We start from the raw sequence: 16,036 nt of genomic DNA, 5'->3' as shown, positions 1-16,036 counted from the left end.
AGAAGGAGATAAGGAAAAATGTGTCTCAGAAAACTGTGATCTAGAAATTGAAATGTAATGTAATACATTTATAATGGATTGTTTATAGTATGGGCATTCGGAAATAGGACCAACTTACTATATAAGCCTATATCTAACTTCTATTAAATGTTTGCCTCATGGTATATCAGAACGTGAGTGAAAATTGATTATGTTATGTGTGAGGATGACAGTAACTATTAAATATGATTGTAGGGGATCCCTGGGTGGCTCAGCGGCTTAGCGCCTGCCTTTGGCCCAGGGCATGGTCCTGGAGTCCTGGAATCAAGTCCCACATCAGGCTCCCTGCATGGAAGCTGCTTCTCCCTCTGCCTGTGTCTCTGCCCCCGCCCCCCCCCCCCGCCCCCCCATGTGTGTGCCTCTCATGAATAAACAAAATCTTTTTAAAAATAATAAATAATAAATAAATTGTTGTCTTAGGTGATTAGAGCATAAAGGATAGAATTACGTTTCTAAACCAGTGATTTGATCATTTATTTATTTACTTACTTACCTCCTTACTTAATTTACTTATTTATTTACTTACTTACTTATTTGATAGAGTGAGCAAGCCTGAGCAGGAAGGAAGAACAGAGAGAGAGGAAGAAGCAGACTCCCTTCTGAGCAAGGAGCCCCGAACCCCATGTGGACTCAATCCCTGGACCCTGGGATCATGACCTGATCCAAAGGCAGACACTTAACTGACTGAGCCATCAGACACCCTAAACCAGTGTTTTAAATAAGACTTAAATCCAAATAAAAATTCATTGTGGTACTGCCATAATTATAACCAAAGGTTTTAATAATAGATGCATTAAAACCCCTTTTTTTTTCATGGAAATTATGAAACACATACAAAAGTAGAGCAGTGCCATGAATTTCCATGTTCTCATCACCTATCTTCAATAACCATCAGCCTCTTGCTTTCCTTGTGCCATTTCTCCTCTAATTTTTTTTGCTGAAATATTAAATAAAATTTAAGATATACCATTTCACTCATAAGAACTTAAGTTATATATCTTAACAGATAAGGACTTTAAGAATATTACCGTAATAATGATATCATACCTACTAAAATAACAATAATCTAATGGTACATTTTTAAAAATTCAGATGAATATGTAACAACCAAAATCTAACTAAAGGAATTTATCGGGTTCCGATTTGCCAAGTGGGAAATAGTTTGGTTTTCTTTAAACTCTGAAGTTTCTTGGTGTTTTGTTTTTATTTTAACTGGAAACATTTAAAAATCATTGCACCCTATTTTAAAACAATGATAAGGGGAACCCTGGGTGGCTCCGCGGGTTAGCGCCTGCCTTTGGCCCAGGGTGTGATCCTGGAGTCCCAGGATCAAGTTCCGCATTGGGCTCCCTGTCTGGAGCTTCTTCCTCTGCCTGTGTCTCTGCCCCTCTCTCTCTCTGTGTCTCTCATGAATGAATAAATAAAATCTTTAAATAACTAACTAAATAAAAACAATGACTAATAATAATGTGGCTGCTTTTAATGCATACTTTTGTTTTTTCTCCTTGTTTGCTACTTCACAATATACTTGTGCCTCCTCTGGACTGGGCTCTGAATGGTTGGAATGAATATGCATGTCCACTGAAACTTGGTCTTTTCTTACATAGGTGAATATTTCCCATTTCTTTTAAAAAAGGAAGTTGATAGAATGTCTTTTGTGTTATGTTTTACGAATAAAATTCAGAATCTCTAGTGCTAATAGTAAGATTGATAATCTAATACTCTAATTCTAAGCCTACCTTTGAATTCTTAGAATATGGAAGTCATTTCTTATGGCTTCTAATAGATAATACTTTATTCACTGATCCTCTTTCAGGGATTTTCTTTGGGAGGCTTTTCAGACTTACCAGGAGTCAGTGCTTTGAGCCAAATCAAAGCTTGCTTCGACCCTGGCAAGACTTAAATGCTTTCTAAAAAAGAGATTAGGGAAGACAGCTATTGTCATGCGTTTCACTCAGCTATACTGAACCATTGGTTGTCTCAGCCAATTGGAGATTTATGAGGGGTGGAGGAAGACAGAAGAGTGTTTGTGTCTATAGAACATATATATCTCAGTTCTGTCCTTTACTTTAGATGTACATTTACTACTTGTCATCACTCTACTAAGAAGCAAAGAAATGACTCCTATTTTACCCTGGAAGGCTTCGTTAATATTTAACTTAAAAAAAAACATTTAAACCTATTGTTCCTTATTACTTCCTGGTTGAGGCTAAATCATGTGACAGAAAGACCATGTAGAAGACTGTCCATGCTAGCCCCTTTAGTTGAAGACATTGTGTGACCCCCATTGTGTACAGGTGTAGATTTTTAAGACTTGCCTTCTTACTATTAAAATAAGATTTATAGTATAAAACAGCTTTCTTTAGACTCATCATCACTTTTTTTTTTTTTAAGCATATGGTTATTTTCCTGTCTGGTGAAGTTCTGAGCTATATATGCTCAAATTCTGTTAAGTGCACGCTGAATGAGAGATAGGCAGGTAGATAGTAAATAGGTAGAATTGGTGAACCAGAAAGGACCCAGAGAAATCATCTGGTAGGATGATTTCTTTTCCATGTAGGATGATACCAAAACCACTCCAAAAAGTCAGTCCTTTTCAGCAAAATTTCAAAGAGGAATATTTGTTCATTTTACAATGAAACCTTGAGCCACATGCTATATTCAATTTTCTCTTGAGCCACCACCTTCGGTCTGGAACAGTTTTTCAGTCTTTCTTGACATTTATAAGCTTGATACTTTTGAAAATTGCAAGCTAGTTATTTAATAGACTGTCTCTCAATTTGAGTTTATCTGATGGTCCTGATGGTTCCTCATGAGTAGATTTAGGGTATACATTTTTGACCAGAATTTATCATAGAGATGATGCTGTATTTTTCCCATTGTATCTATTCTATCAAATGGAGCATGATTTTGAGTTGTTTTATTACTGGTGATACTCACTTTGATATTTAGAATAGGGTGATTCCTTATAGGTTCTTCATGCAAAGTTGCTCTATTCCTCTTTGCAGCTGGTAAGAATTTTGTGGGAACACTGGTGTTTGAGACCCATTGTCCTAGGGAGAGATAAAGGCTCTTTTTAGCATCCCACTCTACATCCAGGCTATCTGTTGCATAATGAAGATTCCCTGATTGTCATGTGTGCCTGAGGACCATTTTTAGGATTTTGGAGACATCTCAGCATTTTTTTTTTAATTTTTTTTAAATTTATTTATGATAGTCACACAGAGAGAGAGAGAGAGAGAGAGGCAGAGACATAGGCAGAGGGAGAAGCAGGCTCCATGCACTGGGAGCCCGACGTGGGACTCGATCCTGGGTCTCCAGGATCGTGCCCTGGGCCAAAGGCAGGCGCCAAACCGCTGTGCCACCCAGGGATCCCGACATCTCAGCATTTTGATCTTTTGTCTGGGTCAGACTGGAATATTCAGTTCAATTTGCCAGCTTTGAAAAGCCCAATCCTCCAGGGAAAATTATGAACTTGTAGGAGAATTCAATTTTGTCTTTTTAGCTTAGAGACCTTTTTATTAAAGCCTAACAGAAACAGTTAAAGCAGAAATCAGAAATGGTAACAGCAATATCAGAGCAACAGAGGTTGTACAGTTTTTGTTTATCTTAAGCTCACATATGATGTAAGAATGTAAATTAATGAGCTGTTAGTCTCATATTGGGTATGTTTTCTTCACTTATCAAAAATATGGGGCACAACCCTTGTGCATTGTTGGTGGGATTGTAAATTGGTGCAGCCACTGCAGAAGAAAAGTATGGAAGTTCCTCAAAAACTTAAAAATAGAACTACCATATAATCTAGCACTCCCACTTGTGGATGTACATTCAAAAGGAATGAATACTTCTCAAGGAAGTATCTGTACTCCCATGTTTATTGTAGCATTATTCACAATAGCTAAAATCTGAAAACAATTTAAGTGTCCATCAATGGATGAATAAAAAAGATGTGCTACATATAATGGAATATTATTTAGCCATGAGAAAGCAGGAAATCCTGCCATTTGCAGAAAAACTTGGATGACCTTGGGGGACGTTATGCTAAACAAAGTAAGTCAGAAAAACACATTCTGTACTCACTTATATCTGAAATCTAAGAAAGCCAAATTCATAGAAGCAGAGAGTAGATTGGCAGTTACCAGGGACATGGGAGTGGGGAGGAATGGAGAGATATTGTTCAAAGGCTTCAGACTTGTAATATGAATAAGTCTGGGAATCTAATATACAACATGGTGACTACAGTTAGTAGTATTGTATATGTGAAAACTAAGAGAGTAGATATTAAATGTTCTCACTACCAAAAAAAATGGTAATTCTGTGACATGATGGTGTTGTGAGCAAATAAAGTGGTGGTTTATCATATTACTGTATATTACAGTATATTCATACACCAAATCAACATGTTATACGGCTTAAACAGTGTTAGGGGCACTTGGGTGGCTTAGTTGATTAAGCATCTGTCTTCAGCTCAGGTCATGATCAGGGTTCTGGGATCAAGCCCTGTGTCAGGCTCCCTGCTCAGTGGGGAGCCTACATTTCCTGCGCCTGCCCCTGCCCATGTGTTCTCTCTCTCTCTCTCTCTCTCTCTCTCTATCCCTCTCATAAATAAACTCTTAAAAAAAAAAAAAAAACTTGAACATGTTATATGTCAATTATATCTCAATAAAGCTGGGGGAGAAATAAAGTCCTTAACATGATCTAGAATGTTAAATATATGTGCCTCACAAATTTGACTTCTATAGACGTGGAGGTTTACATTTCAAGTGAATAAGATAGATTCTGTAGTAAAATAATTTGACAAGAAAATCTTTTTTTTTTTCTAATGACATGGAAGCATAAGCAAAAAAAATGTATTTATACTAGAGAATAAATATAGTCAGTTCAGTACTGCGGCCTTCACCTCAACAGACTAGCTAAGAAATCTGTTTTTTAATTTAGATTCCGGACCAGATATATTCTTTATCATTTAGCTTTTTGATCAGCAGAAAAGGCTAATTTTGACATGGTTCCTGGATTTAAAAATATTTTCAATTCAAATTAGAGTTCCCTTGAAGTAAAGCTGATTTCCCTTCTTAAAGAGTAAATGATATTTCTGGTTTTTCATGTTCTCTGTTGTCAAAGAAGGGCTTTGTTACTGTTCTTCATGAAATTTTTGTAAATATTTCTGGTTCTCTATTCTGAGTGCCTATGAATAACAGTTTCGGAAGTATCTAGGTGTGATACCTTTGACTTTTTTTTGGACTAGAAATAACAGATATATAATACATACCCACTCAAATTTACAAAGTCTAGGAGATGAAATAAATCACTTAATATGGACTTTGGCTTAATTTTGTCTGGTCCTTATATATTTTTATTTGTAAATAATCCCTTGAAAAAGTACCTCAGCAGGAAATTGTTAGCATTGAAAAAGGAAGTTTGAGAAACTTAGTACTCCAAAATTTATGATAATAGATTTTTAAATTTATGAATTTATCATTTGTGATTTCAACACTTTGATGAGATTCTCCTAAGAGCCATAACACTGTAACATTTTGTAATTTTGCAAAAGTACTAGTTGTCAGTATATGCCCTGTAAGTCTGGGTAAGGAACAAGTCTTATGAGACCAGTTGTCTTTTTTAGTATTTAGATTTCAACTTAACTTTGCTTCTGGGTGGAAAATGTCTCCAAAAAGAAAGCCAATCATTAGTGCTGATGGTAGAATTGATGAGAACACAAAGGCCAAGGAAATTATGGTTTTTCAGCAAGAAAAGAGTAATTTTAGATTAAGTTAAAAGCATGCTTTAACTTGTCAGATTTCATAATACTTTCTGTGTTATATACCTAAATCACTGTATACTTTATAGAGACAACAAAGTGCTTCATAAAACTATTTTAATTATTGTAGCCAGGGAAAATTTGCTTACAAAAAGAGAAAGAAAACACATTTATGGAGTATTGGAAAGTGCCAGAACTTATCAATTACTTGGTTTCATATTTGTGGACTCACCTTGGGCCCCAGAAGTCACTTTCATTTTTCTCTATTGATCTGCACCTTATAGCTTAATTTCTATGTTACATTATAAGTGACACTTGGAAAGTCTCAAGACAGTCCTCATGTACATCAAGGTTTCTAGCAGTGAGGGATGGGGAAGAAAGTTGCCATAATTTTTTATAAGATTAATTATAAAATAATAGTTCATTTTTAAAAAGTTATCTGGTAGTTAGAAACTTTTTTTCATAAACATATTACCAGTGCCTGGTACAAGATGACAGGTAGGTCCTCAATATTGACCTAAATATTCTCCTAATCTTTTTTTTTTTTTTTTTAGATTTTTAAAAAAATTTATTTATTCACAAAGACAGAGAGAGAATAGAGAGAGGCAGAGACACAAGGAAGAGGGAGAAGCAGGCACCACACCGGGAGCCGGATGTGGGACTGGATCCCGGGTCTCCAGGATCACACCCTGGGCTGCAGGCGGCGCTAAACCACTGCGCCACTGGGGCTGCCCTATTATCCTAATCTTGATTTGGAAGTATTACCTTGGAGACTGTGGTAAGAAGAAACTCACATAGGCCCCACAGGTTCATTCCTCCTTATCTTGTTGGCTAATGCTCTTGACACCATTCTGTTGAATTGTATTAGATTATGTTGAGGTTTTGTATTTGCCTGAGGCAATGTAAGTAGAAGCCAAGTTACAGTGAACAATTTGGAATAACAACCCCTCCAAAAAGAGTGAGAAAGTACCCCTGAGATAGAATTAAGTTATGGACATGTAAAACAAATATTCCTCTTTCTTTTTTAGCCTTCACATATGTTTAAAAGGATGGCATTCATTTCTGTTATTAATGAGGATATTTCTCTGTGAGTTTAAAGCTTATAACACGTATTTCCATCTATAAAGCATCCTGTAGGGACGCCTGGGTGGCTCAGTGGTTAAGCATCTGCCTTCAGCCCAGGGTGTGATCCTGGAGTTCTGGGATCAAGTCCCACATTGGGCTCCCTGCATGGAGCCTGCTTCTCCCTCTGCCTGTGTCTCTGCCTCTCTCTGTGTCTCTCATGGATAAGTAAATAAAATATTAAAAAAAAAATAAAACAAAACATCCTACATATGTGTTCTAAAGCCTTTCCTTGTATGTAGAATGGAAATGGGCAATCTTAGGCAAGTTCTGGCCTGTCCTTTTAATGACAGTAGCTAAAGAAACATGGGTTTCAACCTCTATTTGAACTCAGGAGCCAAGGAGATTTGAATACTTGAACATAATCTAATACAAATTTCAAAACCTGAACATAATCTAATACAATTCAACAGAATGGTGTCAAGAGCATTAGCCAACAAGATAAGGAGGAATGGACCTGTGGGGTCTATATGGGTTTTTTCTTACCACAGTCTCCAAGGTAATACTTCCAAATCAAGATTAGGAGAATAAACTACAGAGGAGCTCCAAATTAGGATATTCATTTTTCAGTGTGGATTCGAGTAAAATCTAACTGTTTACATCAAGAAGCAATATTGAGGACCTACCTGTCATCTTGTACCAGGCACTGGTAATATGTTTATGAAAAAAAGTCTCTAACTACCAGATAACTTTTTAAAAATGAACTATCATTATTTTATAATTAATCTTATAAAAAAATATGACAACTCTCCTTCCCCATCCCTCACTGCTAGAAACCTTGATGTACATGAGGACTGTCTTGAGACTTTCCAAGTGTCACTTACAATGTAACATAGAAATTAAGCTATAAGGTGCAGATCAATAGTTAGAAAAAAATGAAAGTGACTTCTGGGGCCCAAGGTGAGTCTACAAATATGAAACCAAGTAATTGATAAGTTCTGGCACTTTCCAATACTCCATAAATGTGTTTTCTTTCTCATTTTGTAGCAATTCTCCATGTTTATGAAATTTTTTGCAAATTGCTATAATGTAAAATTTGTAGAATTTTTTTTTTTTTTTTGCAAAAGTCTAGGTTCCTCAGCAGGTTCATCAGACTCCGTGCTCACACTCTAGATAGAGCTGACAATCTTCACATAGTTTCTTGTAATAAAATACAATATAGTGTTTTTGATTTTTTTTCTAGAGAAAGCACATGAACATGAGGGTGGAGGAAGGGAGGGGCAGAGAGAGAGAGAGAGGGAGAAAATCTTAAGCAGGCACTGTGCCCAGTGCACAGTCCCACACGGGGCTCGATCTTCGCACCCTGAGATCATGACCTGAGCCGAAATCACAAATCAGATGCTTAACTGACTGAGCCACCCAGGCACCACTGATTAAGTAGTTTTTTAAAGTTAAATTAGATCCCTCCTTCCCCTCTCTTTTCTCTTTCCTCCCTCAGTTTAATTAGTTCCTCCATACTTTTTCCACGTCCACCATTTGGAGGAGGTTTTTGACATCACAGTGACTTGATGAGGACTGCTCTTCATTTCACTGCATTTCTTGCCCATAGCCATTTGTTTAAAATAATAAACAAGGGGCATCTGGGTGGCTTAGTCCGTTAGACATCTGACTCTTGATTTCTGCCCAGGTTGTGATCTTAGGGTGGTGGTGAGATCGAGCCCCACATGGGTCTCCCACGCTGGGCACAGAGTCTGCTTAGGATGCTCTTTCCCTCTCCCTCCCCACTGCCCTACAGAGGCATGCTCTCCCTTTCTCTCTCTCTCTCCCTTTGTGTGAAAATAAAATAAAATGATATGTGTTATGTGGGCATCTGGCTGGGTCATTCTGTAGAGCATGTGGCTCTTGATGTTGGTATTGTGGGTTTGAGCCCTGTTTCGTGTAGAGATTACTTTTAAAAAATGATATATGATACTGCAATTGTAAAAGATACCAAAATACTAAATCCAAAGAGTGTTCTTCTTCCTCTAGCTTCTCCTTGTAAATTATTTTTTTAATATCTTATTTATTTATATTTTATATCTAAGGCTGAGGGCAGAGGGGGAGGGAGAGGAAGAGAGAAAGAATCCCGAGCCTAAGCCTACTCCTACTCTGGGGGAGAGGGGCTCAATTTCAGGACCCTGAGATCATGATCCAAGCCAAAACCAAGAATCTCATCACTGAGCCACCTAAGTGCCCCTCCCCCTTGTAAATTATTACAGGGGGAATTTATTAGGAAAAGTATCATTTAAAAATTTTAACAACTGCAATATATTGTCATTTGCAGCTCTCAGCTGACATTCAAACAGCTGCAATCTATGAGTGAGCTTTCACTTTCGGCTGCTGGAGGTCTTTCAATTCCTGTTCCCATGGAAATGAGGAGGGCTGGATGGGTGGAAGGGAAGTGAGGGTTGAAATGCATATTTCCCCATACCTTATTTTTCTGGCCTCCTCACAGTTGCCATGGAAATGGGAACATAAATGCCACTCCACCCCAAGCTTTGGAGAGCAATCATTCATGTGTAAACAGCAGTAGAGGGACCTGAAACAAGCATACAAAAAAAGCTAATTTTATGGTCTTTCCTTTACCTGTGTGTGGCCAAGTCTAATTTCAAATTATTCTCATTTGATCTACTCTGAGCATTAAAGATGATTCAGTTAATTTTTAGAAAGTTAGTTTGATATTACCATTTTTCCAAAATGAGAATTCTCTTATGATTGTCAGATATATATCTATTTTTCAAGTGTTAGGCATTCACTGTGTGTGATGTTTTTACTTTTTTCTTATGTCTTCCCTCCACCCCCTGCCCAAAATTAAAGAAATGAATTTCAATTTACGGAAGAGCATCCAACTGTATAGCATAAGAAGTCTCCCAAATAGTCTCATTCGTATGCACCATTTCAGAAATTGCCCCACAGAGCAGAGGTAATTATTGGCTCTGTCAAACATATCAAGGAAAACTGCCATTTTTAATTGGTTATCACAATCTTCTCATTTAGGTAACAAAAATATCCTATGTTAAGTGGATTTCTATGTCTTTCCATTTATCAGCTCTATGTCATCACATACCTCCTGTAATACCCATACTCAAAGAAAATATATGGGCATAGTCTTCATCTGTCTTTCTTATTCTAATACTTTAATTAACAAAATCCACTTGAACCTCAAGACATTAAGAGTATGCTTTAACTGCAAGGATCGATTTAGGCTTCTCCTAAGTATTCAGCTTTGTGTTAAGTTGAAGCCAGTGATGATACCAAGTTTAAATAAGGGTTTTGGTTTTGGTTTTGGTTTTCTGTTTTTTTTTGCCTTAACATATCCTAATCAGGAAAATTCATACCCCAGGAAAAGCTCTTTATACCCATATGTGATTATTAAATGAGTGGTAGAGGCAAATTCTAAAGGAGTTTAAGGAGGGAAGGGATCATTGGGCCTACCTGAAATGACAGGAGAGACTTCCTTTAGAGACTTCTCTTCTGCTTCTCACGGGCCTTCCTTTCCACTTCTCTTGTCACCTTCTTCACAAAGGCCTTTTCTCCTGACCTGTTTTTAAAACTTCCTAAATACCCTTTCAGTTGCCACCTTCCTCTTCATCTTGACCCTGTCCCCTAATTTAGCATAGATACACCATTTCCAGATGAACATTCTCACTGGCTTCTATCCCCTCAACACCTCAGTGACCTCTTACCATTACAGGAACAAGACTTATTTCAAAGATAGCTCTAACGTCAGAGATTCTGTTTCCTAAGCCCTATAAGCTACCAAAACAATCAAAACATTTTTAGCATTTTAGGTTCTCTTTCATCTTCCAAATTGCTTCTCACATCCAGAATGGACCCGAACATCTGTTAAGACCATGTGCCTGATTTTTCTTTCAGAAAATATGGTCACTGAACTAGCTACTACCAAAATAGGTTCATGCTTTCATCAACTGGTGATGACCTAGATCTGATGAACTGGCCTCAGTGCCACCTTTGCAGCGTTCTCTGCAGTTGCCAAGCACCAGGGGCTCTAGCTCCTCACTCAGACAAACAATTGCTTAGCAGGGTTAGCAGGCCCACACTTTTAAGCTCCATGCCTTTGCTTACAGCAGTTTCCTTCTCCTTTCCTGTATGGAATGAGGAAAAAAATAAGCAATAATGAGCTGGTTTTTTCTTTATCTTACTCCTCTCTGTACCTATTATAGTCCTACCTGTTTGTTATATACTCTCAGCAATTTACATTAAAATACTTCTATCAACACAATGTGATAAAACGTGTGTTAAAATACTCTAACCAACAGTGTGATAAACTGTGCATTAGTTTTAGTCTGTACTTTGGACTTGATTAATATTTGAAGCACATGATATGGGAATACAGTCTAGGGTTAGTTGGTTGCATTGGAAAAAACTATAATCAGGAGATAACTACCGTGAATTTATCCTACTTATATTTAAATCTACAACAGAGGGTTTTCTAATTAGCCTAAAGGGTGTCAAGTAATTTTAAATTGAATTGGCTAGAAATACTATTTAGGCCCCTCCAGCATTGCATGGATCGCCTGTAAGACTGGCAAATGAGGCATTGTAACACCTGCAGAATGGCATCTGAGGCAGAGCACTCTGGGCTTGTTTGCCACCTAACAAATGCTTCTTCCTACCTTATAGAAAGGCAGTGGCAGGGAAACTTGTGGCCTTGCTATTGCCCAATCTTTGGAGGCCACTAATACAAAAAAAAAAAAAAAAAAAAGGAAGAAGGAGAGAGGGAAGGAAGGAAAAGAATGGTAAGAAAGATCCTGACACTTGTGAATAGTCAATAGCAAAAGCTCCCCCCAGGACAATGCTTATAGGCTAGCTCCTCCTTAAAGTCTGTCCTAAATTTCCTGGTGAGTTTATGAAAACATTCTCCTCTAAACCTTAAGAGCATAAGGCTTCTATTACCAGAATGACATTGATCAAATTTTAAAGTTTATTGTGAATTTTTTGGTTAAGGGGTTGTATTCTAGCTATCTTTGTGTCCCAGAAGGCATTTGGCATGGTGTCTTGCACAAAGTAGGTATATGTGGAATTAATGAGCACATGTATGCACTTCTCACTTCTGTAAGGAACAGATCTGGCATTGGGTTATGGGGACACCGAGAACTCATATGGGTTCCAGAGCACTAGTAATTAGGTGTTCACAGTTCCTGGAGTCAGTAGTAGCTGTCCATAACTGTACCAGCTCTAGTTAGTCATCCATCCAAAAAGATACATAGGACTGTCATCAACAGCAAAGGAAGGCAGCACCGTCTATGTCATTTCCTTTCAAAAATTCATACCTAAATATATTTCCTGCCAATTCTGACCCTAACAATGGAAAAATTTTAGGAAAATTATTTTTCTTGTGTATCTCTTAGCCACTTTGAGGCAGGATATATGGCAAACCAAGTAGGTAAGAAGGATATAGTGACAGCAGAAGACCAGGGAGAAAAAAAATGAAAAGCGCATAAATATAGCATATAGACTTTTAAAGCAAAGCAAAATGAAACAATGTTAGTTAGATGGTAGTATAGCATAGTAGTTTGTAGCAAGGGCTTTGGACCTTGGCTGCCTGGATTGGAATGAATCCCTACCTTGCTAGCTGTGTGACTTTGGGCAAGTAAGTTATTTCTCTCTGGGTATCTGTTTTCTTCTCCTTAAAGTGAAAATAATAGCACCTACCATGGGGTTCCTGGGTGGCTCAGTCAGTTGAGCATCCAATTATTTCAGCTGGCTCGGATTGTGATCTCCAGGTCATGGGATCAGCCCCATATCAGACCCTCCTTGTTCAGCAAGGAGTCTGCTTCCCCCTCTTTCCTCCTGTCCCCCTCACCATGCTCATGTGCCTGTTTGCATGCATGCTGTCTCTAAAATAAATAAATCTTTAAAAAATAATAGTAATAGCACCTACCTCATAAATATGAGGCTAAAATAGATTAATACATCTAAAGCATATAGCATTTGGTACCTGGCATGTAGGAAGTACCAGGTATGTTTGCTATTTCTATAGTGAAATGGCCAAATCATGGCCCTAAAGTCAGAAGAAGGCTAATTTCAGTCTGTTTATGTCAAGTGAATAATCTTCATGCCTTGAATCTCTCACAAATTGGTGCCTACACTTTCATGTGAAACCATATTCTGCCTTAAATTACAGAATTATTTGTAAGCTTCTTAAAAGCAAAGACTCTTCTTTGTCTTCCTCTTAGCACCCAGAAGAGTGCTTACATAACAGCTTGGCTTATACAATAGCTCTTTAATAACTATTTTGGGAACTGTAAAGGAGACAGAGCAGGTTGGTCCCTGAGGTTGGTCCCTGGAGGCCCTATTCCTGGGGTTTGGGCCTGTTTACCTCCCATATTTTTTCAGCCTCAACTAGCCTTTTCTCTCCCAATGATGCTTCTACTGGCCTTTGGCCCCTCACACTGGCTGTCTTTCCCAGAGCCAGCTTCATGGGCATGTGGCTTGTCCAATTACACAGGTCCCCACACTTGGTTGCATGTTCCGCCATCTTGAAATTACCGCTTTTTAAACAAGGGGTTTAAAATTTTAATTTTTACTTGTCCTGGCAAAGTACGTAGCCAGTCTCGCTCTTCCCCACCCTGTGCTCCTTATTCCCCCTGTGCTGGGAACGCTCTTTCTCCCAACTCTTCACTGGCTAACTGACTCCTCAGCTTAATTGTCATTCCTCAGAGATGTCATCACAATTAGAGCCACATGTGTGACAATCTCTCCACCTTTACTTTGCCCTCACAGCATTCACCTTACTTTGTAAGGTCAGTATTGATTTAGACTGTGTGATTATTTCTTTTAAAGACTCTCTCCCCATCAGACTGTGAGCTCCTTTAGGAGACAGACCATGAATGGTCTGATGGCTAGATGGCTATACCTGCTGCGTAGTAGGTAGTCAGTAAATATTTGACTGAATAAATGGATGATTCTTTAAAATGCGAAGTAAGGGTAAGTTTTCCTTCTCATGGGGTGCCTGGGTGGCTCAATGATTGAGCATCTGCCTTTGGCTCAGGTCATGGTCCCAAGTCCCTGGGATCAAATTCCGCATTGTGTTCCCTGTAGGGAGCCTGCTTCTCTCCCTCTGCCTGTGTCTCTGCCTCTCTCTGTGTGTCTCTCATAAATAAATAAATAAAATCTTAAAAAAAAACAAAAAACATTTTCCTTGTCATGTTAAAAGAGTGATGTAAAAATGGCAATGCAGCCATCATGCAGCATGATCTTCTGCTGATGCGAAATAAACAGTTTTACTTCCTGTCTTTAAAGGTAGATGAATACAGGAAAAGCTCCATTTCTCTTTCCCACTCTTTTGTCCTTCTCTATCTGGTATGATAAAATTGAATCTTTCTAAAGACAGAATTAACTCAGATTGTCTTAGCATATTAGTCTTGAATTAAATGTCCTACAGCATAAATGTCTACAGCCTTCTGCCTGTTATGAGGACTTTTAGCAAGAGATATATCTTTACTTTCGCTTAAGTGCCAGGGACAACTGACATAAAAGTACTCTTTTAGATTTCTTAGCATTCCATGCTGCAAAGGTCAACGTTATTATAAAGAACATAACATTTGATGATAATAAAAAACAGTGTCCTCCTTGGTTCCCCTGTCATTCTTTCTCTCCTGTATCATTGTCTAGTTTTAAATAAGCTTAATTAGCTCGCTTTTGAATGCATAGCTGTATCAGCTTTCTGCGGCCCAGTTTTGGGACTACATCTGGTTAATCTACTCCCTGGAATCAGACCAACACCATCCAACATGTAACTAGATTTAGTGTATTACATACCATCTTACAGCCTTAATTTTTAGCACTTGGTAGTCATTCTGTTATTTTCTAAACACTATAATAAAAATGTTAAGTGGTAAATTTCTAACCAAAAACTTATTCAGTTTTTTAAAAGATTGTAGTTATTCATGAGAGAGAGAGAGAGAGAGGCAAAGACACAGGCAGAGGGAAAAGCAGGCTCCATGCAGGGAGCCCGATGTGGGACTTGATCCCGGGACTCCAGGATGACGCCCTGGGCCGAAGGCAGGTGCTAAGCCACTGAGCCACCCAGGGATCCCCCCAAAAACTTATTCAGAAATAGAATTTCACTTGCCATATTACAGTGGATGTTGAGCATCTTGCCCTAAAATAAAATAAATAACAAACATCCGTTTATTATGCCAGCTTAAGATATTATTGCTTCTTAATTTTTACAAAGAGAAAAATAACAAAATTTTCATAATTCAATCTAAAGTTGAGGATATAGTGAGATGAGATTACTCTTACTACTTAGGAGATAAACAAGCAAAATGTCTTTTTTCTCTCTCCTTCCATTGCAAAGAATCTGAGAAAAATAGATTTAAAAACCAGTAGAATGAGTGCTAGTAAACCAGCTGCAGCGTTTACAGTTGCATATGGCTGCAGAAAAGTACCCAACATTTTTTGTACAAATCAGGATGTGAAGCAATAAGAACAGAAGGAAATCTAGAAAATCATACACAGAGAAGAAAGGCATTTTCAGTGAAACTATAGGGCTCACAAAATGTTCCATCTAAGAGCTGCCTGATTCCAGTACCTTAAGGTAATTGGCTTTACACTGTAAATCTCCTGGTATCAATGGTATTAATGCCTCAATACTTGTCTTCAGAGGGCTAGGAAAGAAGGAAAATATATGATTTCAATCTGCCTCTTCTTGAGACTTTATGAAATTCTATACAGGCTTCTCCCAGAGTTAAATTCCTGGTTCAACCACCCCAGAGTCTGTTTGACCTTCTCTTTTTTCTGGCTTGCCAGAAGTTTCAGGGTGATGGTGTTTATACTTTTTTGAGTTCCAACCTGATAGTTGGTGATACAGCAGATATCTTAGGTTTGTTATCTCCTAGTCAGGAGTTAAAATAGTATCTCCACCATCCTGCAGTTGATTAGCTTGGTGCATTGCAGCCAGCGGCTGATGAGAAGGACCCCGGGTTTGAGAGCTGTGTGTGCTGGACAGGTGACAGGCAGTGTAGAGGACAGGCATGTAACCCATTGATTTTGATGTCAGAAAGCCTGTTGGGCCAGTCATTATTATGGTCCCTTTTCCTTTTTTTTTTTTTTTTTTAAGATTTTATTTATTTATTCATGAGAGACACACAGAGAGAGAGAGAGAGAGGC

General features: G+C 38.1%; 1 protein-coding gene and 1 long non-coding RNA gene across 14 annotated transcripts in view; one reads left to right on the top strand and one right to left on the bottom strand.

Annotated features, from left to right (window-relative positions):
* RABGAP1L (RAB GTPase activating protein 1 like) overlaps window positions 1-16,036 on the top strand; it is a 744,356-nt gene that overhangs the window by 684,027 nt on the left and 44,293 nt on the right. The window lies entirely within an intron of this gene.
* On the bottom strand, window positions 2,699-15,857 carry LOC111096658. Its single transcript, XR_005362067.1, has 5 exons — window positions 15,719-15,857; window positions 15,459-15,534; window positions 10,334-11,004; window positions 9,330-9,437; window positions 2,699-3,092 (listed from the first exon to the last, which is right to left on the bottom strand). It is a non-coding gene; the product is annotated as an uncharacterized LOC111096658 (long non-coding RNA).

Source organism: Canis lupus, chromosome 7 (genome assembly GCF_011100685.1).
Source record: "Canis lupus familiaris isolate Mischka breed German Shepherd chromosome 7, alternate assembly UU_Cfam_GSD_1.0, whole genome shotgun sequence".
NCBI lineage: Eukaryota > Metazoa > Chordata > Mammalia > Carnivora > Canidae > Canis > Canis lupus.
This window is presented reverse-complemented; position numbering and strand designations above follow the sequence as displayed.